Source organism: Gavialis gangeticus, unplaced genomic scaffold (genome assembly GCF_001723915.1).
Source record: "Gavialis gangeticus isolate Ggan-Ray unplaced genomic scaffold, GavGan_comp1, whole genome shotgun sequence".
Lineage (NCBI taxonomy): Eukaryota > Metazoa > Chordata > Crocodylia > Gavialidae > Gavialis > Gavialis gangeticus.
In genome coordinates, this window is record NW_017729026.1 from 29182011 (window position 1) to 29186858 (window position 4848).

Consider the following 4848-nt stretch of genomic DNA (forward strand, 5'->3'; position numbering starts at 1 on the left):
CTAGCATGCTTTTAAACTTCTTAAACATTTGTGACCAATCATATGATGAATGGTAAGGGCATAATTTGTAATAGAGTATGACTACAACAAATGGAGTTTTATTTGCTTAGTATTGTGATACAACACAGTTCTCCAGTGGTCCATGGTATTTCAGGGTAGCCAAGATCTGAATTTCTAATGCAGGGTATGTCCCCCACTTCCACACAACCTTTCTTTGGGTGGGGAAAGGGAGTGCACAGGACAGAGATAAGTACATTTAATCTTTCTCCATCATCTTTCAAAAATAGTGACACATCCATTCTCACTTCTTTGAAGTTCCCCTTTACATACTTCAGAATAGATACTTTTTACAGGTGGCAGTAATCAACTTTATAATACATATGTCATTCAGTTTGTCCATTTGTCCATTTTCTTTGAGCTAGTATTGCTTAGCCTGAGGCTGCACAGGAGACTTTTTAGAGGCTTTTAATTTGTCAGATTCTAGAACTTCCTGAGCTTGGCAGATCGCAGAGTGGGGGAGGCTATTTCCCCTTTCTACTTACTTGAGATAATGTGGTTTCAGATTAGAAGCGCAGTTCAGGCAATGTGCTTTTGTTTTCAGGGGACACATTTTCATATCTGAGATAGGGAGAGAGTGTGTTGTTGAAGCAAACAACCCTTTTGAATGCCTTAATAATGGCTGAGCAACAAACTTTTGGCCCTGTTCTTGTTTTTTCCCTATGCTATCTCTGCCAACAAGCCTTGTCACAACATTAAAGTGGCACAGTAATCCAGGAGGATATTTTGGATGCTGTGTAATAGTTCAGACAACTACACGTCTATTTTGGATTACACACAAAGATATTTGGAACAAGAACAGAATTCAGGATGTTTTATGTATGTATCTCTATACTGTATATGAAATTTACTAATTCACTTTGGAAGTTAAAACAGCTCTTAAATAAAATGTGTTAAAAAAAAAATTTGAAACCTATAGATCAAAAAGTCTAAATCTCACCTATACTCTTGTCAGCATGCTTCTGTTACAGTATGATTGATAGATATGTGTGAGTATCAGATACTTGCCTTTAAAATTTGTATTCTGTTGACTGTCTTTAAGTTAAATTATCTTATAATACAGATTCCCACTGTTATTCTAGCATATTCAGTTGGTGGTAAAACAAAGTTGTGGTATTATAATAAGCAGTTGCCTAGTGTATAGGGTCTTCATGAGAAAAGTATGGTGGAAGCTGTTCTCAGGCAAGCTTTTAGATGGAGTTGGAATGGAAATGTATATTATGCACCTGCTATGTGATCTAAGGGCTAATGTGCAAACATGAAGTTGCAGTTGTTCAATTAGCGTAAGTTTTTAAATGGATGGATATAAATTGGCACAGATCCTGGTGTAAACCCGCATACATTCATGCATTGACTTATATCAGTTTAGTTTGATCATTCTTGCATTTCCAGGCCTTTCCTTGAGCCTGCTGTAAACAGAATTAAACTTGTCCACCTGGGAGGTAAATATATAAAAATAATTTTTGCCAAACTAGTGAAATTCTTGTATATAGGCCAATCTTAAAAATGTTGTTACATTCTTAGTTAAATATTTTCTGTCTTGAATGCAGTCATCTGCTCACTTCAGTGACTAGTTAAGACGCCTCTTCCTTTTTGCTCCTGATGACTCTGCAGTGCTAAAAATAAACTGATTAATAGTAATTTTTTTGCTGCATCAACAAAATTATTTTCTGAATTTCACTGTCAGTTACAGTTTGGTTTGTGTAGGTATTGATGAGGGCAAAATCTGAAAACAATGGCATTGCACAGTAGTTACTAAGGGCATAGTTTTCCTGCAAATTATGCCCTTACAGAATAATGCAGTGCCAAGCTAGGTTGGGTTCAAGAAGTAGCATAGCCACATTGGAGCAATACTCCACCCAGACTAATTAACCTAACTCAGAAGAATTAGCTTGGCTAACTGTTAGCCTGGGTGAAGTGCCTCTCTAGCATGGGTGTGGCGCTAGCTTGCATATATCTGCATGGCACTGCATTGTCCAAGGTAGACATACCTTTCATTATACTTGGGGTGGGTTTTACAAGGAGGAAGGGTCTGGCAGTATGGGAGAAAAATCTTTCCTTATAAACTAAACAAGTTTGATATGAAGTCTCTGTGTTATAGAAGAGACAATCAAATGATGTTATGTTTACCAAATCTCCTTTTACAATAAGAAAAAAAATCATGGTTGTTATCTATAAAAATAGTATTTCCTCCCAAAGAGAAATAGGAAGACTAGTTAGTGTGTTAGTCTTTACAAATGAAGCCAATGTGTAGAGAGGACAAAATAATATTGTAAGCATTTGGATAAGGTGTATGCCCTTTTCCTTTTTGTGTATATAGATAAAGGAACTGATAACAGGGCTGGGATACAAGCTATAGGAGGAGAGGTTGTTGTTCCTTGCCACAAGGCAGGATTAAATCTCAGAAGAAATGTACTTAGTGGTAGGACAGTGGAATAAACTGCCTAGGTAAGTTGAGGAATATTCTTGAAAACTTCCAATGAAGAAAAGGCTCGGTAGGAATCTGTCCAGGATGATTTAGGACTAGCATATCCTGCATTTTGTATAGGGAGTTGGACTGGGTTACCCTCGGGGTCCTTCCAACTTTATGATTCTATAGTGGATAGACAAGAAAGATTGGATTCTGATGACACAAGTGACAAACTTTACCTTAATCTTTCTGCTTCTATTTGGTGGTAGTGGTTTAGGTATTCTAGTTATGGACCAGGATCCTACTATTCTAGAAGCTGTAAAAAAGGACGGCTTCCTTTCCACTATTCTCGGCTTAGAAGGAAGGATTTTACTGAGAGCATCTACATCTGGAGTTATGCCGTAATAGCTGTTCTGGAATAACTCCCTTTGTGGGTATTCCTATTCTGGAATAAGAGCACCATATCCACTTCTAACTTCTGGTGTGTTTTAATTTTAAATTTTATTTTTTTTATGCAAGGTTAGATGGTTTCTGAAATGGTTTTTATTTTGCACCTTCACTCTTTGATAACAAATCCTATTTGTAATGCATTGGATTGTTCCCAGTTTTCTGCCTTTAACTGTCTGTCTCATCTCTTTCCTTCCATCTGTTCCCTCATTCATAAATGAGAAGTCATAAGATCTTTCACAGATGCCCCCTCACTTTCCTCACTAACTTCTAACTGGGGCTTTCATCTCTGTCCTCTTGGCTAGATATTCTATTGGGACCATTTTTCCTCCGTGCACAGAGTAGCTGGAAACCATTCCTTTGCTCACTGTGGGGGTCCTTTACCTCTTTCTGCCTTCACTTTTCCCCACTCCTGTAAGAGCTTGCTAGGACTTTCTGCTCATCGTCTCTCCTTCATAAGAGGCTTCCAACACAACACTGTCATCAATAACCATCTCATGCTTGCTGGAGCCTGCGGTTCCACCTTTACTCTCTCCCATCTCCATGTATGAGAATCTGCAGGCCATTTCCATGCATTTTCTCTTATTTGCCTATCGTGGCTTCTGAAGCCCTTTGTTTCCTTCTGTCCCATTCACCTGATAGGCCTTAGTTCAGAACTACCCAACTCCCCTTTGTGTTGGTTTTCACAAATGCATACATAGAAGTTGTCTAGGGTGATCTTAACCCCAAAGTTATAGCTTTCTGTTGTGTCTCATGCGTATGTGAGGGCCTTCCCAGCCATGGAACAGAATTGCAGAAGGGGGCAGAGAAGGAGCAATGTTAGTTGATGCAAAGTTGGGGCAGAGCAGCTTATTGATCAAAGGGATCTAGTCCTGTCTGGTACCCCAATCCTTTGTTTACCTCAGAGGAGGGAAGCTCAATCTCAAATACTGACCATGCACCATGTTCCTGTAGACCTGCTGCTGCGTGAGATAGGGTCTAGTCTCAGGCCTGAATTAGGATAATAAAATATGATATATTAGAATTTGGCTCCTCAAGATGGATGACACCCGAAAATGTTTGCTGCTATTTTTCCACCACTCTGGAGGCACTTATCATTGTCCAGAGTGCTGCAGACTGAACATGGATTGCATAGCATTTGCCCTGTTGAGGTCTGTCTGAGTAGAGGGCTAAAGAGATTGGGGGTCAAGAAACACTAGAAGAAAGCAACCAGAGTTGCTGTCAAAGGTGGAGGCAGGAGGCAGGGCACCAGCCAGTTCCCACTTTATCAGGAGATGGTAGTTTGCTCCCTTTGGCTTGCTACCTCCAGTGGCTACTGCCAATACCTGCCTTCTAAGCTAGGGGCAGAAGTTGTACATAAACTAGTATGAGCAATCAGAAACCAGTTCATATCTTTAACAGAAGTTCAATGCACATAAACCACTTTCAAAATGGCTGAAACCAGTTTAAGGTAAACCTGGATGGATGAAGTATCAGACTTAACTAATTTAGGTTAAATCAGTTTATTGAACTTCTGTCCCAGATCCCGTCCCGATTCAAATTCAATTCACAGTCCCCCAGCATCCCAGGATGCTTTGCACCTCCCCCCAAATTCACCCTCGCAGGGCTAGCTTTTGGCCTAAGCTGTCTGCTCCAGCTGAGCAGGGAGGTGTGCTCTAGTGCCCCCCAGCTTCAAGCCTGAGCCACTGCAGACATGTGGCTGCATTTACGGAATCAAAAATGAATGTCTGTTCATTTGCTTATTGGTTCAGCCTGCACAGTTTAGACCAGGGGTGGGCAATTATTTTGGGCAGAGGGCTGCTTACTGAGTTTCACTAAGCCATTGAGGGCCACATGACAGGCAGCTCAGGGCAGATTAATACTAAATTTCTAAATTTTTTAGAGGCCCCACGGGCTGGATGGAATGACCTGGCGGGCCGCATTTTGCCCACCTC

General features: G+C 40.4%; 1 protein-coding gene across 1 annotated transcript in view; it reads left to right on the top strand.

Annotated features, from left to right (window-relative positions):
* The window catches only part of SESN1 (sestrin 1), a 133580-nt gene that overhangs the window by 80660 nt on the left and 48072 nt on the right, over positions 1-4848 (top strand). The window lies entirely within an intron of this gene.